This window comes from Limanda limanda, chromosome 19 (genome assembly GCF_963576545.1).
Source record: "Limanda limanda chromosome 19, fLimLim1.1, whole genome shotgun sequence".
NCBI classification, from domain to species: Eukaryota; Metazoa; Chordata; class Actinopteri; order Pleuronectiformes; family Pleuronectidae; genus Limanda; species Limanda limanda.
In genome coordinates, this window is record NC_083654.1 from 4,722,336 (window position 1) to 4,750,235 (window position 27,900).

At 39.0% G+C, this 27,900-nt stretch overlaps 1 long non-coding RNA gene across 1 annotated transcript; it reads left to right on the forward strand.

Annotated features, from left to right (window-relative positions):
• Positions 1 to 1,887: 1,887 nt before the first annotated feature.
• LOC133026458 (uncharacterized) lies at positions 1,888 to 3,014 on the forward strand. Its single transcript, XR_009683192.1, has 3 exons — positions 1,888 to 2,000; positions 2,121 to 2,210; positions 2,746 to 3,014. It is a non-coding gene; the product is annotated as an uncharacterized LOC133026458 (long non-coding RNA).
• Positions 3,015 to 27,900: the final 24,886 nt, after the last annotated feature.

Consider the following 27,900-nt stretch of genomic DNA (forward strand, 5'->3'; position numbering starts at 1 on the left):
TTCTTATCTCATGCAAAACACAGACACACACTAGGTATCACAGTAGAGGAGAGATTCTGCAAACTCCAAAATGTACACATTTCTCTATTCAAACATCACCTGTTCAGTAATGATCAACCCAGTCTCATCAGCAAACGTTCAGAGGGAACGTTGGTCCACTTGGAGAAACGTTTCCATCTCACAATCTGGCCTATCAGATTGTGAGATGGGAACGTTCGGTCCGCCCATTGCTTTGCATTGGAGTGTTCTCACGTCACGTGACTCCCAAGTTCCCGTCTGCGGAAAGGAAAGATGGCGGACATTTTTCAATACATTCTGACACCATTTCTAGCGAGAAATGTGCTCTTTGCTTCCACAGTCTTCAGCCAGTTCATGCTTATGATCTATATTTTAATAGTTATCATGAATGTTTTTACCGTTGCTATGGTGGTTGCTAGGAACGCTGCCATGCCGAGAACCACGTCGTAGCGTGCTGTTTAATTCATCGTCCCTGCGTTGTGTCGTTCAGTGATCGTGAATATTATTCACGTTATATAAAATGAATATTTGATGGTAGATTACACCTCTAAGTCGAAGGATCTAAGAGGTCCCTGTGACTCCGTTCATATCGAGGCGGGCCCTAGTGCGGATGCACAAGCGGAACTGACGTAAACAAAGTGTATGTCAACATCCGGTCCCTTTAACACACAACGCTCCGTCATGAACATGGAGGGCTTGGAGGACGACGATGTTATCTTCCTTCCGTCAGGTCAGTAGTTTACTGTTTTTAAAGATTGTTACGATCTAGGTTCACAGTCCGAGTGCTGAGACAGCAAAGGCGGAGTCCGTCGATACACGCAACGGACGTTATTCATCAGCTAATATTACATTGTTTTGCCACAGGCTGCGGCCCGCGATGGCCTGTGTTACCTGGGATGTGAACAAATGGATGGTGGAACTAGTTCAAGATGCTTAGCTCATCATTGATTCTATTTAATTTGATTTCGTTTTCTCAAATTAAGGATGGTTTATGATTTAACTTTGATTTATGAATGCTTTAGATTAACAAGGAGTGTCTCCACAATATCAGATAAATTTGGTTTAATTTATAGTATGCTATATAACAATAATGTTTTCAAAACAAGATGTTAGGGCGTTGCAATTAATTTTATAAAACAATTGCTATGTTCTGTATTTTAATCAAGGAGGATCCAGGAGAACTGTAGAGAAAGAGAAGCCGATTGAGGCCACTACCACCATCCACATACATCGAGGAATATGAGATAGAGAAATGATCCTACCATTAAAGAGGTAATTTTAAGTTACATACCAGAAACACCATTTTATATAATATACCATATAGACATTTTTATTAAATCTCCAAAGTACGCTTGGTGAAATACAAGTTAATATCACACTGAAATAATCTTGATCAATCATGCTTCCCTGCTGTGATTGTTCAACAGGGAAAACAACTTTTTCCACAGTAAGGCAGGTAAATTTGATTGGAAGGAATCTAAATGTTTTTTTTAGAAAAACATCTATGCAGTATTATCATTTAAGATTGCTTGTGCATTGAAATAATTGCTTTTTGTCTTTGAATTTCAGGGTGATGCAGTCATATACTTTTTCAGTGGACATTGCTGATCTAGCGGCTCTGGGAATGTCACAACAAGCTTTTGTTAGCATGCCTGAACATTGCACAAAAGTCTTAGGACGGTGAGTATAAAATGGAAGTAATTAACCACTGTTTGCCATATGTTTCCCATATATTTACTGTAATATAGTGTTTGATTTTGATGTATTTTTCTAGCAGATTGTTAAGATATGCGGTGATACAATGCTAAATGCATTACTGGAATAGACCCATGCCAAATTTGAAGTTGAGGGGCTGTTTCAGGTGCAGAATTCAGTGCCCTGCGTGCACACCCTCCATGTTGGCTTTTGCAGTGGATGGGATCCGTAAACTATACGGCTTTAGGTCCAGTAATGGGTGTCAGATGTTCAGCAGTGGATGACAGGTACTGTGGAAAAAAATTGTTGCACAATGTCCTTTGACTCTGTTTACACAAGGTCATTACAAAAAGGTTTGATTGTAAACTGATATTGGTACGAATATATTTTATTCTCCTCTTCACAAGGACCAACCAATCAAAATGACTTGCAGGACGCCATTGATGGACTCTTTTTGAGCATTAAGCAGCAAACCCTTCAGCTGTATCGTCAGACTGGTGAGACAACAAGATGCCAACTTTAATGCCAATTTCTTCGTGTAACATACTGTGACCAAATGTTTTGATTTCTTTTGTAGATTGTAAAAATAGATAACCCATTTATAAAAAAAACAAAACTAGAATTACCGCACTGCGTTGTATGACTCCGCTTACCTGTCCAGTTCCTGTCATATTTCTACATACTTTCTCTCATATAAATGTCACTGTAACCTCTTGACAACTGAAACCATAAGATGAGGTCATTGTGGCCTTGACGTTTTGACTTTAAGGCACTTTATAGTCAGTTTGACAATCCGAAAAAAACATACAGTAATGCCTCCGGCGACTTGCTATTGCAGATGCATTAAAATGTTAGTGTAGTAGACTGGATGTTATTGGACATCTTGTATGGGTACACAAATAAATATATTTGGTTTGACATTCTAGATCAACTCAGGATTTCTGTAGAAAAGAAAGCCCTTTCTGTGTGTATATATATACATACACACAAATGCACTATGAAAACGTTTTGTTTTTTATCATATATTCTCAGGCAGTGCTGAGGCATTTACGGAGACGGGAAGTGAGGGTCTTCCCTGCGTGCTCAAGAGAAGATTGCACAAAGTTCAAGCTTAGCAGGCTGCAGCTGGTCTGACATATTCTGGAACGGCAACAATGTCTTTGGATGACTCCTCCTCTGAAGAGGAAAACATCAATCAATCAATCATTGTTTATTGTCATTACCAGAGTACAGGTACAAGGCAACGAAATGGAAAGAACAGTTTGGTTTCAAAGATTACAGCATAACATGAGGGGAGGGAGGAGAGAAAAAACACGACCCCCAGACTATTCTCCTAGAGGAGGACAGTGTGGGGACAGAAAAAAAAACACCTCAGCACATAAGCACATACATTTTAAACATGACTTGCAACGGGGAGGGGGAAACAACATGGTGAGTTACTTCTCCACTGATGATGAACTGTGAGTGCTGTGGCATTAGCTTGGTATTAGCTTGGTGTTGGGTAGCTGTTAGCTTAAGCATTTTTAGTTTTTTGCTGCCTGTCTGATATTTATCTTTAAAAAAAAAAAAATCAGAGTGAACCATCTTCATAATTTAACACTATGGTTTGTTTGTGTCCTTCAGGTTTTCTCAAGAGAAGCTGCCTCAGCTCCACGGTCCCTCCTGATGCTAACCCCCGGTCTCCATCACACCATCCGGGCAAACCTGGAGTCACAGAACTTTGTCCAGAGCTGCCGTCTGAGAATTGTTGATCATATAATTTTCAGCAGATGCCTTAATGTAATGTTTGTGCACAATAAATGACATTGATCATATATTGGTATTTCTTTGCAGTCATACACCATGATATTGGCAGATAAGATGTTGATTACATTAAAGCAGTGAATGCTCTGCTTTAAGCAACATAAACACACAATGATCCAATGGATTTGAAGTAGAATGGGCACGTTACATTCTGTAGAGAGTACCTCAGTAACGGAAGTCAGAAAATAACTTTATCTGAGGTTCAGTCAGTTATAGTCACAGCAAAGCACACAGGTCTTGTTGTCTAAGTGGCAACCATATCATATTGTTTAAGATGTGTAACATCAAGCTTGTTTAGCAGTTTGACACACAGTTTAACACACTGTTTATCTTGTTAACACTAAAAGTAGGTGACCCAGATGTTTTACAATGCAATCTGATAAGGTCGTATGATTAACATTCTTAACATTAAAGAAATGAACACAGAGGATACCAATAGATGTTTCACTTTAAATCAGTAGCTGGTAATCGGCAGACTGACTTATTCAAACACATTAATACTACAATGAATGAGGCAGGGGTTTGCTATCCATCAATGGCGTCCTGCAAGTCATTTTGATTGGTTGGTCCTTGTGAAGAGGAGAATAAAATATATTCGTACCAATATCAGTTTACAATCAAACCTTTTTGTAATGACCTTGTGTAAACAGAGTCAAAGGACATTGTGCAACAATTTTTTTCCATAGTACCTGTCATCCACTGCTGAACATCTGACACCCATTACTGGACCTAAAGCCGTATAGTTTACGGATCCCATCCACTGCAAAAGCCAACATGGAGGGTGTGCACGCAGGGCACTGAATTCTGCACCTGAAACAGCCCCTCAACTTCAAATTTGGCATGGGTCTATTCCAGTAATGCATTTAGCATGGTATCACCGCATATCTTAACAATCTGCTAGAAAAATACATCAAAATCAAACACTATATTACAGTAAATATATGGGAAACATATGGCAAACAGTGGGTAATTACTTCCATTTTATACTCACCGTCCTAAGACTTTTGTGCAATGTTCAGGCATGCTAACAAAAGCTTGTTGTGACATTCCCAGAGCCGCTAGATCAGCAATGTCCACTGAAAAAGTATATGACTGCATCACCCTGAAATTCAAAGACAAAAAGCAATTATTTCAATGCACAAGCAATCTTAAATGATAATACTGCATAGATGTTTTTCTAAAAAAAACATTTAGATTCCTTCCAATCAAATTTACCTGCCTTACTGTGGAAAAAGTTGTTTTCCCTGTTGAACAATCACAGCAGGGAAGCATGATTGATCAAGATTATTTCAGTGTGATATTAACTTGTATTTCACCAAGCGTACTTTGGAGATTTAATAAAAATGTCTATATGGTATATTATATAAAATGGTGTTTCTGGTATGTAACTTAAAATTACCTCTTTAATGGTAGGATCATTTCTCTATCTCATATTCCTCGATGTATGTGGATGGTGGTAGTGGCCTCAATCGGCTTCTCTTTCTCTCCAGTTCTCCTGGATCCTCCTTGATTAAAATACAGAACATAGCAATTGTTTTATAAAATTAATTGCAACGCCCTAACATCTTGTTTTGAAAACATTATTGTTATATAGCATACTATAAATTAAACCAAATTTATCTGATATTGTGGAGACACTCCTTGTTAATCTAAAGCATTCATAAATCAAAGTTAAATCATAAACCATCCTTAATTTGAGAAAACGAAATCAAATTAAATAGAATCAATGATGAGCTAAGCATCTTGAACTAGTTCCACCATCCATTTGTTCACATCCCAGGTAACACAGGCCATCGCGGGCCGCAGCCTGTGGCAAAACAATGTAATATTAGCTGATGAATAACGTCCGTTGCGTGTATCGACGGACTCCGCCTTTGCTGTCTCAGCACTCGGACTGTGAACCTAGATCGTAACAATCTTTAAAAACAGTAAACTACTGACCTGACGGAAGGAAGATAACATCGTCGTCCTCCAAGCCCTCCATGTTCATGACGGAGCGTTGTGTGTTAAAGGGACCGGATGTTGACATACACTTTGTTTACGTCAGTTCCGCTTGTGCATCCGCACTAGGGCCCGCCTCGATATGAACGGAGTCACAGGGACCTCTTAGATCCTTCGACTTAGAGGTGTAATCTACCATCAAATATTCATTTTATATAACGTGAATAATATTCACGATCACTGAACGACACAACGCAGGGACGATGAATTAAACAGCACGCTACGACGTGGTTCTCGGCATGGCAGCGTTCCTAGCAACCACCATAGCAACGGTAAAAACATTCATGATAACTATTAAAATATAGATCATAAGCATGAACTGGCTGAAGACTGTGGAAGCAAAGAGCACATTTCTCGCTAGAAATGGTGTCAGAATGTATTGAAAAATGTCCGCCATCTTTCCTTTCCGCAGACGGGAACTTGGGAGTCACGTGACGTGAGAACACTCCAATGCAAAGCAATGGGCGGACCGAACGTTCCCATCTCACAATCTGATAGGCCAGATTGTGAGATGGAAACGTTTCTCCAAGTGGACCAACGTTCCCTCTGAACGTTTGCTGATGAGACTGGGTTGATCATTACTGAACAGGTGATGTTTGAATAGAGAAATGTGTACATTTTGGAGTTTGCAGAATCTCTCCTCTACTGTGATACCTAGTGTGTGTCTGTGTTTTGCATGAGATAAGAAGGAAAGAGAAGTTAGTCAAATTTCCGACTACTTCACCAATGTGCGATATTCCTCACGAAGGAGGGTGAGAATCCGCCCACACTGGATTGATTTTGGTCATCACAGTAGATCCCATTGTAGCCACAGTTAATATGAATATGCTGACACAGTATTGGCCTCAATCGACTTGTGTGGCCATGAGCTCTAAACTGTTCAGAAGAGTAACAGTGATGATGATCATCATGCTTTCACAGCTCTATCTTCAAATGTATCAAAGGCAGCATCAGTTATACAGTCTGCATATTGTGTTATTGTAATTTAGTAAATTTGAGGTATCAATAAAATGCTTCGTCTTTACCTATATTATGCAAATATCTGAGTATCTTCTATAGAGCTATTGAGAATAGCCAGACAGATATACATACTTCACGGATAATGCCAGTATTTCTCTGCCTGTGCCAACTTTTTCTATCTGAGGTAATGGCCATTACTTACTGAAAATCTGAGATAAGGCTCAAGTTTATAACACTTTAAGTCTGGTTTATACAAGCCGTACAAATAAAGATGCCACAGTTATTCACTGCCCAGAACAGCAAAAGTCGAAATACTGTGATGAAGAGCATTTCAATTAGTTTGGTCAAAGATGTCTCAAAGTGAACCGAAGATTGAGGCTTTTAGAAGCTGTGTCAACCAGCTAACAAGTTAACCAGTTGGGGATTTCTGTCAAATGTCCAGTTCTAGAAGTCTTTTTTTCTCTGATTGTTTTTCGGGGCAAAACTAACATATCTAAAACTCATTAGAGTCTCTCCACAGGGTGACTCGTGTGACTGACGAGCAGTTTGCCCTTTTCCTTTAGTTCACCTTGCTAGCTTGTCTACTTGAAATCTATAATAATGTGTAGTAAATCTTTCATGTAAAAACATTCATGATAACTATTAAAATATAGATCATAAGCATGAACTGGCTGAAGACTGTGGAAGCAAAGAGCACATTTCTCGCTAGAAATGGTGTCAGAATGTATTTTTATGCCCAGACTAAGTTACAAAATTACATTTAAATCTGAAAAATGTCCGCCATCTTTCCTTTCCGCAGACGGGAACTTGGGAGTCACGTGACGTGAGAACACTCCAATGCAAAGCAATGGGCGGACCGAACGTTCCCATCTCACAATCTGATCGGCCAGATTGTGAGATGGAAACGTTTCTCCAAGTGGACCAACGTTCCCTCTGAACGTTTGCTGATGAGACTGGGTTGTAATGATAGATCAAGACTGTGAGGAGAATGAGGGAGCATATTTAATTGGATGTTTACTAGAGGAATAACTTCAACCATATGGATTTGATATTATTGGACCATATGCACTACGGCACTTCATCTGCATGTCTTAGATCCTGAAGTAACACGTAGCTCACAAAAAGACTCACGCATAGAGAAATCAAAGCTGCTTCCAAACCCATAAAATCAACCACACATCTTGTTATAAAAGTGGTAAAAATGGGAACATAAAATACGTCATTGAAAAAATAAAAGCTTCAATATGCTGCCAAATACTTTCCTTTAGACCTTTAACTCACCAAAACTTAATGGCACGTGAATATTTCTTTCTGAAGACTGAAGAAGCCAAAGGTGAAAAGGAAAAGAGCACCTTTACTTAGAAAAACCACAAACCCTTTGATATCTGAGCACCGGTGACATTTTCTGAGTGACTATCTAGATGGATAATGAATTTGAAAGAGACAAAACTTGGGGATAAATTGACTTTTTTGTGTACTGCCATTTTGTGGAGTCTTTTTGTTTGATTTCAAAAATTAACTTATCATTAGAGATCCGTGCAGAGAGCTGCCATCTGCACCCATTTGATGGTAGTAGCCGTCAATCACATGGTATACACATACAATGCTTTACTGTCTATTTTACTCTAATGTTGTGGTCACACCAAATGCTAATTGCACCAGCAACGAGAATGGCATAACCCACAAATATCCAACTACTGGTGCATTACTGTTGTGTCTGAGTTCACAAGATCGTCCGGAGGCACACAGCTTTGGGGAACTCCACAGTTTTCTCCAGTGGCTGCAAGAAAGTGACAAGAGCTTGTCAGCACGACAAAATAAAACCATCAATGGTCATTAGAATCACTTTTGAAACAGGTCTCTTGAATGTTGCAACACACAAAGCTGGACTGCTGATCTGGGCGCCAGATCAAATAATATGTGTTGTTTTATACGACAGTGTGCCTTTTGTGTAATTTAAATAATAATTTGATACAGCCTTGATATGTACAACTGTACAGAACAAGAACAGAACATGACAGATTTTAACCTGAAAAAATATTGACAAACCCTTTAGTGATTTCAGGTGGTATCTTAATTTTGTGAAGCATATTCACATTTTATATATTAACACATAAAATAATGAACAATTCACTTTGGATTTGTATGGCACTTATGACTGAAAAAAAGTTAACATAAATTTAATTAAAATCATAATTTACATTTTGAAATATACAGTTTATTTTGCCAACAACTATATAAAAAATAAAGTTTGGATTATACAAGATACCTTTGAACTTTTGTTGTGCTCCATTTATCAATGTAGTAGGTACATTCTTCTATTTCTGCGACTCAAATTTAAATGTAACTGTTGCCTCGTATCAGGTCGCTTTAAGATCACAACTTCATTATCCGCTGCACCAACTTCAGAGATAACATGCCATTAAGATAGACTTTAATTACATGAAATCATGAGATGAGATGACCCCTCCAGTCACCGGGAAGCTGTGCAATACTGAGCTGCATCACAGAAGGGAAATTTAATGTTGCTGCTTATTTGATTTGATTATACTTTGGTTCAACAGGTAGAATACTATGGCTTTTATGAGGGTAAACAAAAGTCCTATTAGGTCATGATAAATGATTGTCTATGGAAAAAAATCTCTCTCTCGCGTGCCTCTTAATTATGTTCCTTGGCCCCGGTGAATTTAAAGAGGTAAATAATGATGTGAGTTTTTTATTACGATTCATCAACTTTGCCTTTTGCTGCCGTTTGAGCTGGAGAGTGCCCCGAGTCCTCATCTCTCATTAAATAATGAATAGTGATTGGTATGAAATTACTTCACCCCACTCTGCTGCCTGTCCATTAGTCCGTTAATCAACAGCATATGACTGCCAGGCTGCACAAAATCCTCTTGCAAACAAATCACCCTTGGCTTCCATCCCCTCCCTTCCCCTAAAATACAATTCCTCATTTGCATAATGAGGGCCAAAGGAGGGCAATGTTTGCTCGTAATCAGAATACATTTATTCACAGGAAGCTATCCTGTTGCAGTCGCTTAATTCACACCTGCTCCTTTCTGTAATCAAACCCGGGGTTCAGGCGGAGACACAGGCCCTGTAGTGTGCTCCCACTGAGCCCCGGAGTCTGTGAACTGACAGAAGAAAAGATGGTTATGATTCACAAAATCGCACAAGCCGGGAAAAGTACCAGAGACATGGGGATGTTAACCTCGGCCAAAACAATGTGAACACAAGTCGTCACGGCGGTTGGATTAGGCTTTTTCATATCATCAGCCTGACTGTATTGATAAGTGGTTTTAATTATTAGTGTTTTTGACGTTCACTTTGACTTTTTACAACCCACTAGGCTGGGTCTATGACCTATACTGAATCCAGCCACAAGGTGTGATCAACGTGCTTAGGCTTCACTTACGTGGAGGAATCATGTCGTTTACATAAGTTTTACATCTATATGTATGATCCCCACTGTAATTTGTAACATAAAGCAGTTACAAAGTTAAGTTAATTGGCTTGGTTTAGTGTGTTAACAGCTGTTGTTCAAGCAGGCTGCTTCCATAAGAAGCAAGTGAGGGATTTTAAAAATGACTGATCTGATAAAACAAAACAGAAAATTGAATTTTTTTATTACTGCTGTTTTTGCTACTATTGAGCATCCCTGCATTTTTTTCTCACATGTTTGCACTAGTTTAACCAGACAATATACAATCTAGAATTGGAAATTAGTCCCATTCAATGATTCTAAACTGCATATTTTATTTTGGCAAAATCCACTTTCCCTTTACTGAAAGGATAATGACAGACTGCTTGTGTTGAGTGTAAACTGCAAATTCAGTCACGCAAGCCTCTGTGTCTTGAATGTATTTTGTATTTTACTGTCAATCACAACGGACTTTCACAATCCTTTGGTCCACATCCAGTCCATGTTGTGATGTGTGTTGATGGTGATGAGAAGGTCTGTGTAGCTCTGGGTCACATTTCCATGTCCTTTCTCCCATCACAGCCTGCCGCCGCACGCCACAGATCCCAGGTGCTAATCCTGATTAGCATCTTGCGGCGGTGTTTCCGCACCGCACCTCCCAGAGGTCACTTGTCAGTCAGGCAGTGTGCTCAGCGTTGTGGCGTGTCTTTGATTTTTGTTTGATTTCGTGTGGGCAGCAGCTCTCTATTCTCCCACTGCAAATTCTTTTTAACTCTCCCTCTGTCTCCTCTATTTCCTGTGCGTCTCAGGATTTTTGAACATAAAAGCTAAATGTATTCCCTGCAAAATATTTGATGACATTGTTACATTTTAATTAAATATAATGTAAGTGGGGTAATTGCAAATATTGACATTTACTCATCTGAAAATGACACATAGTATTACTGCTTATTATACGCCAACACAAGAATAAAAATAGAAGTTAACATGGTTTTCTCTGGGCCTCATTGTTCCAGCGCATCAGAGGACAGAGCAGCTCTTGTTCATTATGAGCTCACCTCCGATGTGACAGTCCCAGTGAAACATGTAAATGCGAATGCGCCCTGACCTAACAAGGACACCTTGTTAACCAGCATCATTCTATATGATGGAATGAGAAAAAGCACCCTTATCCATCTCTGTCAGAAAAACAAGCAGCCTAATAGAAGGGATAAGGTCAACACCAAATGTCAAACTTGTTTACCCTGCAGAGGCAGACAGATTGGCCAGTATTCATCATAAACACAACAGGTTCCTATTACCGAAACATTCTCTCATCCAATGTTGAACTGCTTGGGGCTTTTCACTCTTGTTTAATTGTGTGTAAATACAATGAAAGAAGAGAGAAGCAGGAAGAGTCCAACGCTGTCTTTTTTTTGTTTTTTTTTCAGTTTAACGCTACGTGCCGTTTAGGGACAGTAAAGGTTATCCTTTTATGAATGATGACATATTGTGAGCCGATAAAGCAGGGATTTTCCCTGTGATTGTTCAAGGCGTGATGTGAGCGGAGTTTGTGGGGGTAGAGAAAAAAAATAAATGTAGAATTGATTGTGGTTCTACTTGCTGTTATCCAGCAGAATAAAACGAAATTGGGCGACTACGAGCAGCTAAGTGAGATGGATTCACCTGTTTCTCCTCTTCTGTTAGGGAACATACAGTGTATCATGTGGTATTCACTGTCCATCTGCTGTGTATGGCAGTCATTTGGACCAAAGTGGGCTATAACACATTTCGAGGGATAAGGATTCATAGCGTGGTGACCCTAAATTCCCTCATGACAGGGTGTAATTCCTGTGTTTTATTACATGTGTAATGGACGGTGAGTGTGCACAAAGAGTGCCACCGATGCCAGGACAATTTATTATTCTCTACCAGGCCCAAACTGTTGCAGATCAATAGAACAGGAGTTAGAGGAGGGCTAGGGGTGCAATGTGTCATCATTTTAATGAAATATAGATTTGGGACTATTAAACAGCTTGCTAGTGCGGGCAAAATTGCTCACTTTTTCACTGCTAAACAAAGCCATCCATTTAACTGTAGAAAAATCAATAGCGGGCTGTGACCAATATGTACCTTTCAAATATGGGTACAGTTACATTGAACAGTGGCTAATAAATCAAAGCAAAGGGTACAGCATCTTTTACAGTCATTGATATAAAGCTTTGTGGCTCTCAGCAGAGTCTCCAGCAGAGTCTTTCATTATAGCACCACTGAAACACAACACAGAATAAGAGCCACTGTGCACACACAGTGCATGTTACTGTATATGTATCGGATCCGTTCAGTTTTTTTATTACCAATCTTGTTATAAACTATATAGACTCATTGGGCATGCATGGGATAGCAGCATGGGTATTACTACAACCAAAACCATGTTGAAACACATGCAATACCAAAATTAAGTTTTAAAAATTAAATCTCTATATTTCAGTGTCGCAACCTATGATGCACATTTTGTTTTCCTTTTCCCTCAAATGACAGCAGTGCCACTTGAGAACACTGGCCATAGTGGTGGACAAAACCAACACTACTGGCTGCACAAGATTGGCAAATAGAATGCCTTCAGTCATACACTGAACTCCAGATAATCCCCTCAAATTATCCGGAGGGGGCTGCATGTGGGAACGCAACGTCAGATTCAGTGACAGCAGGCATATCCTGAAGCTTCTCCTGCCAACCCCTCTAGTAAGAACTCCAGATAATGTCCGAGTGAGCCCATGTGAGAATACAGCAGGAGATTATATTGAGGATTCACAACGAGCCAGGGGGCGCATGAATGGTGTTTTTACCGTGAAAAGAAAATAACTGAATGGGATAACGTTATCTATCCACTTCAAATAAAACAAATGGGTGTGTAGCATTGTTGGGGAAGAAACCCTGCGGCTACCAAATAGTACAACATAGATTGTATGTGAACACAACTAAGGTAACATCACAAGAACATGTTAAATAATAATACTTTAATAGACAATTACTTATGGCACTGGTGTATCATTATCTGTTAGTGTCTCACTACAATGAGGCAGTGCTACGTTGGCTGTAGATGGAGACTCAAAAGAATCTAACCACAATTTCCTGACCCAAATGGAATACATCACCAGTTCAAGGAAAGATGTGAAGGAGAAGACGTAAGGAGTTAGGAAAGGAGAACCACGGTGCGGAAAAAAATCGAACTCCCCTTACATTCAGCGTTTTATTTGATTAACGTTATTTATACCAGAAGATAGACAAAGGATGTTTTCAGTTCATACCGAAACAACATTTGATCATCAGTTACTCACAGTATAAACAAAATCATAGATATATTTGAAATTATAATTATACAAACATGACTGAAATGTTGAAGTAATACAGTAATGTGAGAAATATACGTGGAGAAAACCTTTTAAGTAAAGAAAACAAAAGATTGTGTCCATTCCACAATCAGAAGATTCAAACGACTATTATATGTAGTTTTGATGATGATATTGTGAACTATAAGTTCAATTGTGGGGCATCACTTTCTCCTTCCTTTCATAAAGGATGGTCCAGTGTTTCAAGGAGATATAGGAAGCATTTCTTCCTTATCATTTAGAGAATTCAAACTTGAACTTCCAGGTCATTTCACTTAGCTAGGAAGGTTCCGAGGCAAAATGGACTTTCTGAACGCAGCAGCCTCAGTCTCACTGAAGGTTGGGGGCCATTCAGTTACATAAGCTGGTGTTTTATTTAAGACAGTTTCATTTGTTTTGGTTCATTAAAGATGCTAACCATATTAAAAACACACAACTTAACAGGAATGGTTCAGGGATCTCAGTTTATGAGGTCTACTGGTTATATTTGAACATTAAATATTGTAAAGATAGTTTGTCTTTAAAGCAAATGTGTTCATACAAGTCATTTAAATATTTTCCGTATTTTCAGTATTCAAATTTGATTTAAATACACAATATAGAACAAGCCCACCACTAAATCCTACAAGATAATAGGATCAAATAAACATCTTCTGCCACAGTCTTACAACTGATTACAACTGTTTTATCTCACTAAAATCTAAAAATCTCTGACAAGATAATTACTGGTGACAACCAAAATACTTCATATGTTGCAAAATAACAATATTTAGAAAATACATTATATTCCATTGTATTTATGTGACTGTTGTGCATTTTGGTTGACAGCACTGGATGTTGGTCAGCTACACTGTGGAGTCCAACCTACTCATTTTGAGCTTTTAAGCAAAGTAGTCGGACACAAATGGACTCAAAGAACCCATCAAAAAGGGACAAAGGACAGATCAGTGTTTACAATTAAAATATGTGCATGAATGGAACGGCAGGAATCAGTGTCAGGTCTACAATGTAGAGAGTCCTGCTAATAATAACAGGCTGTTGAATCTAAGTGGAGTAAATCCACTTCATGCGTGCTGTGTTAATGCGTTTCAGACAAGTGGAAATCTGTTATCTGGACACATTCTAATTGAACCCAACGCGACATGTTTGTTTTAGGGCTGAAGCGCTGCGTTTAGACTGAGGAGGAGAGCTCTTTGGATCAAGTGGTGCTCCGTGCAAAAGAGGTCCCTGTCTCTGAAAGCTGCGCTAATGGCCACTCTTAAGGCAACCTACGTGACCCTCAAAAAGTGTGGCTGGTGTTAAACTGGAATAAATGCTTCCATAAAAGCCAGCCAGGATGTTTTGTCATCCTTTTTGGAAAATGTCTTTGGGAAACGTGTATTTTCTCTGTCACTTTTGACAGACACATATACGACCAAGACCCCATACTTTATTTCGAGGCTTTCAAATATCCATCCAACCTGTGACTCGGAGATATCAATTTGAGCTCGGCTGGACTGACTCTCTTTTCCATTTTGCATAAAATTGACAACCATCTGGAGAAGCCTTGAAAAATTGCCTCACACTGAATAAGTGATGAAGAGATGAGCCCACTGTCAGTTGTAATAATGCGGCTGCTTTAAATGCACTGGCACCATCGGATGCATAATTGCAGGAGCGTGGGGATGCAATGTCTCTGATCTGTATCATGTAACGCAACTCAGCTTATAGTCTTTTCATGAGCCATGTTGCTCATTTTGTGTGGTCTATTATCACATTAGTGTCTCTTGATCAAACAGATGTGCTGTCGATAGTTATTCACCAGACGCAGTGAATACAAAGCTGATGTAGCTGCGACGAGAGAAATATCCTAATTAATTCCAACATTTTCTGGGACAGAGCAGGACCATTAAAGTCAAAGCATACAGTATGACGCAGGGACACACTTTTTTTTATTATCACAAATTCCACTAAGAGATAAACTCTGTTTATTTTTTAAATAAACTTTCGGAGACTTCTGACCCTGACTGGCCTTCTCCCTTTCCACAATAAAACTTCCTTAGACAGGCTCAGGGCGTTTCACGTGAACTTCTCACCTTATAATAAAAGTGTCAAAACTAACATTCTCCAGAGAAGCCAATACCCATCAACTGGCTGTAGAGGCAGACATTTTGATTTGATGACACAATTAACGGCAGGATGTGAGCTTTTTCCGCCACCTATGCAGCTGTGGACCTCTGGAAAAGGAGAAACCCAGATAAAGGTGCCATGGACTATTCAAGAAAACTATTTACAAAGGAAGAGATCACTAATGAAACACATGTATAAGCTCCTTTTATACAAAGATCCTGCAATATTTCCATAAAGAAGACCCCTTACGCTTGCTTACACTAAGTCATTTCTTATTTTATATCGCATGTCGTCGATCTGTAACCTGACACACCAGATGTTTTGTCACAGAGAAGCATCATGGGAAGGAAAGGGTAGATGCTTTCAAAATATGCTTGGCAGGTGATTGGATGAACCATCTCCCTTTTACTATCCATTGTAGGTGAGAAACAGCTAAAATATCCTTTCCATCAAGAAAAGGCTTCTTTTAGTGAAGAGCTGCCTCCCAGGGTTATGTGTCATATTAACAAAATAGCAAAACCATCCTGTCCCACAGTGGTACTTTCTTTAATAGAGTTGGTTTTACTCATTTACTCACTTTGATGCAAAAAAGTGGAACAAAAATTGACTCCTATTACGTATTACTAACTTTCATTTCAGAATCGCAATACCGAATTAAGATGCACAGTGCAACATTAGAACTGAGTTGTTGATCTTATTTTTGCGTTTAAGTGAGTTAAGGAAAGTCACTGTAGTGTTTTACAACGTACCAAGAAACACAGAGGCCACACCATCAGACAAGTTCTGCCTCTAATGCTAACCTTAGCATGTGACAGTTAGCAATATGTTGAAAGGCACAGCCTAAGCTAGGGTGCAGCTAAAACTGACAAAGTGAATGACTATTAAATGTAAAATGCAAGTATAGGAACTTGCTAATGTCAACACTTTAATATAACCGTGACTAGCAATACATTCATGGCACTAAAGTGAACATAAGTACCAAGGTGAGACTTTATTACTGTGCAGAGCTGAGCCTGATGAGTTCCAAACTACATTCTAGGGGATAAAACTTCCTGATTTACATAATGTTACCTTAGCATCACCCTCAGGTCAAGCATGGAATGATGTGCACCACTAGTGGTGGCTGAACGTTTCAGATCTTTATGTCCATACACTGACTTTGTTAATCTGTACTGTAAATTACAGGCTCACAGTCTGAAAATGGCTGCAGAGGTTTGGCCTTGTTGGAATCCGGTGTGCTTCTTTACCTCATGGTCTCATTATATCATATATACTGGTCGTATTAGCATGTTTTATTCCTGTGAATGAGGACTTGGCAAGAAAAGCACAACCTATACACCTTAGATGCTGGTGATGGTTCCAGAGAGGGATGTGATGAGGCTGGTGCAGCAGCTCCTCACAATTCATGGCTGGGATTCACACATGCAGTTTTATTGTTGATATTTAATAAAGAGTTGTGGAAACTGTCAATGAAATGTGCCCAATCCAAAACCTTGTTTTTTTGTTCATGCTGTGTCAGCTAAAATTCAAGTTAGGTAGTTGCACTTCATTTGTAATGTCCTGAATCGCAAACAGAAAGATCCTATTATCAAACTTGTATTATGGGAAGATTATGATCCAGGGTTTTTCTAAAGCCTAAGTCATAACATCTCACCTGGTACTGCTCTAATTTCTCCTGTTCTTTTTTATAAGCCCTCTGGTTTAAAGATGTAATACTAAACCAGCAGATTATCACTTTAATTTCAAATATGTCAGCAAAGATTCAATATGTTATATCATCTTGTGTCCTGTACTCAAAGTCCAAGCAATAACTTCTGCTTCTGCTGCATCTCATGGTTGGAGTTTGCATTATTTACACTGATAAAATATGACGTTTGCTCAACCTCTGCTGACATGAATCATATGATGCAGGGTTTCGTCACAAACAATTTCCTTTCATGTATTTTGAATTTTTAAAATATTAAAGTTTCTCTACAGAAAAAAACTGTGTATTATGGACGTCAGACCCAGGCACATTTATAACAAAATCTGTGTCCAACTCCTTTAGCCTATTAGACAGCATCAGCTTTTATCATGCATGTGCACAGGGTGTAAGGCCTACATTTTCAGCAGGATTTCACGAAGAGTGAACTCAACCGCTTTGCACAAAACTTGTTAGGTGAAGGAACTCTAGTCAAATCAATTTGATTTGGATAGCATTAAATCACAGCATACATTATATCAAGGAGCTTTAAAGGCATTTGCATACAATTTTGGTCCAGATTTTTTTTGGAGAAACCACTCTCCTTAATATCTTCACAATGATCAAAGCTAGACAGACGTGTAGCATTGTTTCGCCTTGGCATAGAAATGAGCTCCACTAAGTTGTATTTCAAAAAACATTCTGCCAATATATTTTCTAAAATAGTAACCATGTTTTTCACCATTCAAAATGTCAGTGGGGAGTTTTATTGGAGTAGCCAAATCTGGGAAATTAATTATATTTACAAACTCAGCAACTGTGATGTTACTGTGATATTACAGTATCAATTAATTCATTGATTATGTCAAAGCACCCGAGATCATGATGGTCACTGACATCACAGTAATTGCAGTTCAGAAAAAAATTATTTTGTTTTTGTTTGCTCCTTTCTTACTTGTAAGGGGACATGGGCAAAACATTCAAAATAAAAAAGGTATCTTGTGCACACACAATAGTCTTTGGTGCGCACCAGAAAGTATTACGTACACACGTGATATTTGTCAGACCCAGGTGCATTTTGGCTTGCTATGTTCCTGTGAGGAAATTACAGTACAGGAGATAGTTCACTGCGTTGAAGTTGGACAGACATTCACAGATTGGGACTTTACGAATCCATAACTAATAGTGAAATGTCCTAAACGCAAGCGAAGCCTCCTTCCAATCAGAGTAATGTACACAACCAGCTACAGCTTTATTTCCTCAAAACACGTTAAAAATCTGATCAAGAGGAAAAACCATTGGTCTATATTTACAGCAGGCAGTGAGACGAGTGGGCAGAGACCATCTACAAACACACATCACACAATCAATACACACAAAAATGCTCTCCTCCTGGTCAGACTACAGCTGGCACTTTGAAAAAGTATAACTTGACATAGTTTGGTGACCTTACAATCAACACAGATTGAATTATTAATTACTGGTAAAAATAATATAAAGTTCTCAATATTAGGAGGCTAAATTGGAAAGAGGCTTCACTTGTGTTTTAAGGATGTTTTGTTAATAATGTATTAATCCCTAAAGTCTGAATCTGTGAATATCTTTCCAACTTTACCTGAGTCAACTACCTCCTTTACTTTTAATTCCACCAAAAAATAGAAAGCCGAAATGCACTGTGGTCTGGCAGATATCACGTGCGCACCAGAAACATAGGGTTTTTATTTCTATTTTTGCCCATGTCCTACTAACTCAACAACCACTCATCTAAACATTTAACAGTAGATACTGCGTTTCCAGATTCCCCAACAACACGCCCAAAAAGTTTGAAGTCCATCGGATGGGAGGTTATTGAGAAAATTGAAGGACAGCTGACCGACAGATTTCTGGATTCAGCTCCTAAAATACTTCTTAGCTGAGTGATCACTGTTAATTAAAAGAACTGCTGCATTAATTAATTTATTGCAGTTGACCCTTCCTCCTTGAATCTGTTATTTAACGTTCTTTGTCGGGTTGTATTGTATTGGATGTAGTCATACATAGATGAAGACGTGTCATTTCCCACTTTGTAGCACAGATGCACTACAGCGCTGCAGAAGGAAGCAAGGGGACGGAGAACAGAGATTAGGCTAGGTGCTTGGATAATGCCTCATGGAGTGTTGATAACCTTTCAGCTTATTATCCCAATTAGAGTACACAGCTGGAGGAGAAAATTAATTCAACACCGGGCCATTTTGTTTGTTTATTTACTGATGTGTGCGAACTGGAATGGGGTAAACAGAGCTTGATGATCAAGGCTTCTGTTTGGTGCCGCAGCGACGTTCATAATTTTAACCGTACGCACAGCGCAGCCATTTAAATTCCACAGCAAGTTAAAAAAAATGTGCAAGGTCTAGTATACGCCATCCATTCACAAACATGCGGGTTCATTTCAGCCAATCAGGAGCACATTCATATAATTGCATTTAACGAGGGGCTGATTTTATTGTCTGTATGGAGTAAAGGATGTGAAGTATATGCAAGTGAGATGACATTAACCACTGAGGGCAAATGAAGAGTGCCACAGTGAAAAAGATGAGAGCACTGACTGTAAAGTAAAGAAAGAGGACAGGGGATTCATAATCAAGCAGCAGATGGAAAGTATTCTTTAGAGATCACACAGTTTTGCACATTTGAAACTGAGAGATGTATGCAAGCCAAAAGGAAATTGTGCTTTCCTCTATTCTCCTCGTGCCATAATGTGGGTTTCCTCTGAACTGGTGTAATTCCCCTCCCAGGGGGACAAGGTTGTTCCACATGAGCTGGTTCCCTAATAACCAACCCAAGCCTCCTACTGAAAAATCCATTAAGGTCAAGTCATGCATAGTTGATTGAACATCTCGTCTGGTGGTCTGCTAAGAAGAGCCATGAGTCTAAGAATACCACATTAATCAGAGGCAAAATGTTTTTATGGTTATGGAACCGCAGATGTTCTTTTAGGGACTTCTTGGCACATTCCTATCATTAGCACCGCAAGTCTGATTTAGCAGCATATTTCCAGCAATGGGTTGATGTACAAGGGTAAAAGCATGCCGGAAACAAAAGAAAGGGGTGCTTTAAATTGCAGCCCAAACAATCCAGAGGGAGCGTCTTTGGTTTCCATCTCCCAGGGAGGGTCCGGCAGCACTCTCCAATGAATATTGCTTTGCTCCCCAAAAAGAAACACGACGACAGTAACCTGCTGTTGTGGGAATGCAAAGGGGGTGCTCCAAGAGCACCGTGATCTCTCCTCCACCTCCTTCTATTCACAGCCAGCCTGTGCTCTCCCTGCTCCATTAGTTCAGACACCACATCCATCCCACCGAGCCTTGCACGGGGGAGGCAGAACCAAGGACGGCAGTGTGTGTATGTGTGTCTGTGTGTGTGTTATGTATTGTGGTGGCGGCAGTGGTGGTTGTGGTGGAGGGTAGCACCTACGAAGTGATGCAGCCAAGCATGAAATCACCTCTCTTCAGCTTTAAAGGGCTTACATGGATTTTTAATGATGAGCCCGTATCTTTTATATGCCAAATATACTCAATGACTCCATTCTTTTTAATGCATATTTAACAGTAAGAAAGAGGAGAGGGCTGTAACAAGATTAATGGGATATGCATAGATGCAGGTGTCTCTCTGTGTTCGGGTTAACATTGAAGGTGTCATGTTGCATGAGGCGGCTCCTTGCAAATTTAATCCAGAGATTTTAGTGGATTCAGCAAACTGACCCTTAGGCTGACAGAGGAAAAATCATAAAGGGACCAGTCTAAAATCCCTATAAAAATATTTACTTTTACCTGTAACTCTGACTTATTTACCATTTATAAGCATTTTAAGTGTTAACCTTGATAATCATCACAGTTCCTCTTATTAATGATCCAAAACAGATGTAGAAACAATAAATTACAATTTGATATGAAGCTGCTCTCATATATAATCATGCTCCAAGTAATTCTATCTGTAAATAGTCGTTAACCTTCTTAACTGCTTAGGATAATACAATTCTAAATACATAAACAGCTCCAAACATATTTAGTCCAAAGAAAGGTGGTTTGTCTATTACATGCTATTTAAATGCATGATTGATTTTTACAATCATTAATTCACTAAAATACTCAAGTGTACAAACCCTTCTTTTTGTTACATTCCTAACTTCTTCCATGAATCACTAGGAATATGAAATACTTTCTCGGAGTGTGTTGTTGGACGCTGATTATTAATGCCCCACGTCAGTGTGTGTTTATGCTGAGCACACCTTCAAACTGTAAATTCAAGTGTGGGGCCTTTTCCAAGAAGAAGATTCACTGAATACACCTGTAAACTGGAACCCAATTCAATTTCTTTAATATCAACAGCTGAGTGTGTTATAATGAATTTTCAATATTTCCACACATGTGAAAATCATGTACAGCCATGTTCAATAATGCTTTAATTTAAGCTGATGAAAAATACGATTTTACACAACTATTCAATATATACTGTTATTAAGCACTTCTATCAACTATTTGTTTGTTTGGATAGTTTCATATAGTTGTTTCATTACAAAGCTCTTTAAATGGCCCTTTCTTACAACACCACTATATTGCTATTATAGTGTTATTAACCATTTATTGATTGTTTATCCTTATTAAGAGTAAAATAAGGTGTATAACTCCTGCAAAGCAATACAAATATTCGGTGGTTATATATTAGTGTTTAATTACATCATAAGAAAAAAAACATGTTCTACAAAATGTCGGTCAGAGGTGAGATTGTAAAATTTCATCACCAGCACAGTAGCAGCTCCCATCTGTTCAGCACAATGAAAAAAGCTTCTTGCTAAGTCTGTAGCTGTACTGCTGGAGGGGAAGCCAATCAAATTAATCACTTACTCTTCAGGCCTACTGGGAATCACTGTGTGCATGAATAGAGAAAACTGTATTTATAATGGGGCATGACCTGGTGATAAGTACTGTGGGTGAAGTGTATGATTTAATTAATGGGAGCCGGTCACATGTTGCTCGTGGGGGGCAAGAAGCCCAAAATATATTTCATTGTGAATAAGGGGAGGGGGACAATCAACACCCAGGGTATTTTAGAGAATTTGAGAAAATTCAAATCATTATGGTTCACCATACCTAAAGAGTTTTACTTCAGGTTCCAATTGTGTCCAGAGGAGATGGAGGGAAACGGCCATCAAAGCACCCTTTTTTCCTCTGTACACACATGCAGCGAATGTGTTTGCCTTTCTGCTCCTTTTTAATATCATACCTGAACAAATCTGGCTGCATACTCCATGTTCTGCACCAAAGGCAGTTTTCGTCATTGTTGGTGTGCGTGCGTGCGACGCTCTGAAGAAGAAGAAAAAGCTTGTTGTCTGGGGGGGGCAGGATTCGGCATGTGTGACAAACACTTTAGCAGGAGTCTTTACACAGCCCAGGGCTTCCTCGCCGGCACTCAAGCATGCTGCCGCTGTCAGTGGGGATCCTCACCTCTGCGAGCCACCGCTGTTCAGGTTACAAGTCAATCCAGAGAAATTGAATGCAAATGTGACCTTCAGTTAAGTGTCCCATCTCTCCGGAATCTAGGACAGTTTGTCAAATATTTTGTTAAGTAACTCAATAATTGCGCTGCTTTCTGACGGGAGTGAGAATCACAAAGGCTTGGATGTGCTAAAGAGAGGTATTTTAAGGAAAAACATCAGGAAATGCAGCAAACTATATATTTTCCTTTTCACTTAAATCTCATTGTCTTTCTCGTTGTCATCTCGGCTGGTTTATGGCCCTTTCTTTCCACGCTGATATTTTTATATACTTTTTCTTTCAGTTTTTCACATGTTAGAAACACTGTCAACACTCGACTGTGAATTTCCCCCAGATATTTTCGTGCCATATTTTCAAATAGACTCACTTGGACATTTTACGAGGAGCCTGGTAGAACATTTTCAGGAGAATGTCCAGAGCAACTGACTTGGACATTTTGGTTCTCACTTCCTGCCCCTCTAAAAAATTCCAGAAAAATGTCTGGACTTTAGTGCATGTAAGCAGCCTTTGAGACTGACAAGTGAGTATTTAGGGAGCAACGTGATCTATTTGGATAATACAGTGCTAAGACACAATTGTACAATTTTATATGCCAACAATCATATCCGCCTCTAATGATAGAGTGCCACTAAGAAAAGGATTATGCTAATGAGGAAAAGGCGTTCATCTTCTCTTTACTTCATCAGGGTGTTGTCAGAGGCTGTAAAGCTGAAATATCTATTTCCTAATATAAGGCAACAAGTTTTGTATTGATATAACCTCACTATTGTTAATATTAATCTAACTAATTTTAATTATCAATGTTATGAGAGCCAGTTGATGGCGTACAGTGATGAGTTATGAACCATGCTTTCATTAACAAAAACAACTTGTTACTGGTTATGCATCAGTAATTCTTCATTGACTGCATGTTGTCATTGAAATGTATTGATTCTTCAGCGTTTGTCTTTTAAACTTTTAATTTGAAGCTTCAGTGTTGGAGGTGCAACATCCTTGGAGGATAGCTGCATATGCTCTTTAGTGAAAAGCTGTCAAGCAGTCTGCAGTGTTGGAGAGTAAACAGGTTGGTGAAGGCAATGTGCCGAAACATGAAGGGGGAATAAATCCTGTGTGTGAAGGACCCTTTCGGGAGTGTCCAATGGTGCCTTGTGTACTGTTGGCTCTTATGACAGGACAACTGTTAGGGCTGTGAAGTATGAATCAAGAAGAAGGTAAACTTTGAGTGGTTGCTCCGGTTGATGGGGCTTCTGGTTGCTACTAACTCTGCGGCATGTCATCATATATTGATGGCCAGAAGACTTTCTCCTGCCCTTCCTTTGTTGCTTCCACTCCACTGTGTCCTTTGTGCAGCACTGTCAAGTTCTCTGAGCGCTGTGATTTAAGTATAACTGCTCTGTTTCGGTATAGTGTTCTCAACAGTCAGCTCATCAGGGAAACCCAAGAATGGGCTCACCTCATCTTGGATTCTGCATGCAGGTGTTTTTGGGCCTTTTTGAACGATGCAGCTAAGTGTTTTTGACTGGTGTCTGTAGCTCTGTGTTTGCAAACTTCTAAGCATAAACAACAAGCTATTTTCTTTAAGAATAACACAGGAGTCCCGCAGGGTTGTGTTCTTGACCCATGTTTCTTCAGTTTATATTTAAATATCTTACCAGAATTGTGTCTTGTCTCAGCCCTTGTCAACAGTTAAGGTTAAACTTGAAAATAAGCAACTCAATCATAATATAACTGTGACAAAACTGACTGATTCGTATATTTCTGCTTTAATGAGGTGAATATTTACATTCAGTGGGATTTATCGATCTTTGATTGAGCAGGATTTACACGGGCTTCAGTTTGCAGTATAAAGTGCAGTTGACCTGGGATTGGATGGTTTGTGCTCAGATCTGTTGGACAGCTGCAGCGTTTACAGTATTACTGATGATAATTTGAACATCAGATTAAGCCCATTTATCCACTGTCTGAATGCCAGTGAAAAATGCAATTAATGCAACTGTAAGTACTCAACCAGTAATCATTATTTGTACTGTGTATATGTTTAAATGTTGGGGAATGTGGTCATCCATTTTATCAATCATATCACTCAGCAAGCATCTTGTTTTTGGTCATTATAGTAAGGGCATTTTAGCAGATATTTGACCAATCTGGGAACTAAATCCTTACCAAGAAATTTCTTCACAATTGTGTTAAGGAAGGTGTGTTATGTCATGTCTTAAAATGTTGAAATTCAACTCCCGTGGGAAACCTCCTAAAAAATTGCTCAAAGTTGGGGTACCTGTAACCTATTTTTGAAAAATCGAAAATGTTAAATTTGGCTTTAAGTAACTTGTGAGGGGTCAAACTAGGGGTTTTTCATGATTCTGAGTTGATTGCAAGCATTAGTTTTTCACCAAAACCACTCCTGAGTGCAAAAACAGCCACCCCCACTTTTCCACTCACTGCATTTTCAGCCATAGTTAGTAGCTAGTGCTAGACATGCTGAAACCATTTGCAACCGTCTTCGATGTGCGTCGTTGACAGACACTACTTTTTCTGTCTAATATGTAAGTATTGTACATCCTTTTTAAACAACTTGAAATAATTCATGTCACTACATTGATATTATGCAAGTAACATAAAAGTTGGCAACCTAGCTCACTTAGTTGGCTAACAGTAAATAACATGGTTAGCTATCTAACGTTAACTCCCACTTGGCTAAGCCTTGTTAGCTGGGTAACTGTAAATAACATGGTCAGTTAGCCAACTCTTATGTGTGTATTAAACACTCCAAACTGCATCTGATGGCAAACTGCACCATTTTATTTTCTTGAATGCCTGCTGACTCCCCCATTAGCTATATAGCTAGGTTACAGCGGTGTATTTTCCTAGAGAGGATTTTTGCAGGTAATGTTACTGTAAAGCTGATCTCCTGTTTTCCTCTTCAATAGAATATATTAGAGAGAAGTTATTCCTGCACATGACAGAGCTGTCTTTATTGTCACAAAAATACTTTACTACGTAATATTTAGTATTTAATATTTAATATAATATAAATTATATTCTACCATTTTTTACTTTTTAGGACATTATAGTCTAGCAGTATGGATGAAGATGTTGCTCTTCCACCTATGCTCAATTGCTTCATCTGTGAAGGCCCGGAGACGCCAGCTCAGAGGCTCACACAGGCAACTCCTAAAGGCTACTCTACTTTTATGGAACATGCAGAAGCAGTTGGAAATGCTATGATTTTGGAGTGTATGAAAGAGGCTCAAAATATAGGAAGACTCAGGTACCACATAAAGTGCAAAAATGATTTGTACAACAAGTTTGTCGAGGTCACCACAAAGTCAGCTCATGCATCAAAAGGAGAGAAAGAGTCAGCAAAGATGAAGAGAAGACGCACTTGCTCTGACTTCATTGAATCTACTGCATGCAGTTCTACAAGTTCTCAGCCCATTCAGCTGACAGGTTATAATAATAATACATTTTATTTCTATTGCACTTTGCAAATCTCAAAGTGCATTTTTTGCAGGTTTTGTGCAGGGGATATTGATGAACACATGGACATCTTCCTTGACACACAGGCTTCTAAGGATGCAGTGATTCAAGCTGGTACAGCCATCTTTCAGTGCATTTACCATGCACCAGGTACCAGTTTGGGTTCAATTTGCTGGGTGATCAAACCAGAGACTCTGTCTCCAACAGAAGGTGCAGCTGCACAGCACTCTCTCCGTGCATATATACACTGCTCAAAAAAATTAAAAGAACACTTTTTTATCAGTGTATGGCATGAATTCAATTGCACTTTTTTGATAATTATCTGGTCAGTTAAGTAGCAGAGGGGGTTGTTAATCAGTTTCAGCTGCATTGGTGTTGATGGAATTAACAACAGGTGCACTAGAGAGGCAACAATGAGACGACCCCCAAAATAGGAGTGGTTTTGCATGTGGAGGCCATTTCAAGTTTCTCCCTCTTGATCACTTCGACTGGTTTTCCATTAGTGTTGTCTTTAGCTAGAGTCATTATCTCTACTGGGAGCATGAGGCGATTTCTTTACCCTACAGAAGTTGCACAGATTGTCCAACTCCTCCAGGATGGCACATCCATGCGTGCAAGGAGATTTGATGTCTCCCAGCATAATCTCCAGAACATGGAGGAGATTCCAGGAGACAGGCAGTTACTCTAGGAGAGCTGGACAGGGCCGTAGAAGGTCCTCAACCCATCAGCAGGACCGATATCTGCTGCTTTGTGCAAGGAGGAACAGGTTGAGCACTGCCCGAGCCCTACAGAATGACCTCCAGCAGGCCACTGGTGTGAATGTCTCTGCCCAAACAGTCAGAAACAGACTTCATGAGGGTGGCCTCAGGGCGTGACGTCCTGTAGTGTGCCCTGTGCTCACTGCCCAGCACCGTGGAGCTCGATTGGCATTTGCTATAGAACACCAGAATTGGCATGTACGTGTTGTGCAATAGGAGTAGACTTGACGTTGGCTAATTATTAATAATCATGAAATAGGATTATTAAAATAATAAAAATTGTCTATCAAAAATAATTAAATTATTAATTGAAGATGATCAGTAATCAAATAACAATAAAACCACTAATGAGAAAATAGGAATTATCAATTAGAAAGTACAAGCTATCAATTAACAATGATAAGGTTATCAACCAAGAATAATGAAAATAATTAGTCTAAAACAATAAAATTATCAATTTAAGAATAATACTATCTATATTAATAATTGAGAAAGGGGGGCACCACCCTGGTTACCAGGGACCAACAAATCAAGCTATAATTATCAGTCTCATAATGATAAATGTCAAATTAATAATGTCAATATTTTAATATTAACGATTACTTAATAAACAGTGAAGGCTTCTAAGTTCGAGCACAGGCGATCATAATCCAGCTGCAATCACATACATATGCACAAATAATCACAGACTACAGATACTTTAATTACAAAAGTATTTATTAAAAAGGGGAAATAAAGTTATAATGTTATTCAATGATTTATCATTTTAACAAGCTCCGATATTCCAAAGATAAACACAGCAGCAGCACTTATCACAATTCAGAAAATACATGTAAAACCTGCGGTCTACCTATGTATGTCTGTCTCTGTGTGTGTGTGTCTGTGTCAAAGTGTCTCTCTGTGTATGTGTGTCTATGTGTATGTATGTGAAATAAAGTTAGTGTTATTTAATGATTCATCATCTTAACAAACTCCCATATTTCAAAGATAACAACAGCAGCTTATCACAATTTAGAACACGCATGTAACCTCTGGTCCATCTATGTGTCTCTGTGTGTGTGTGTGTCTGTCT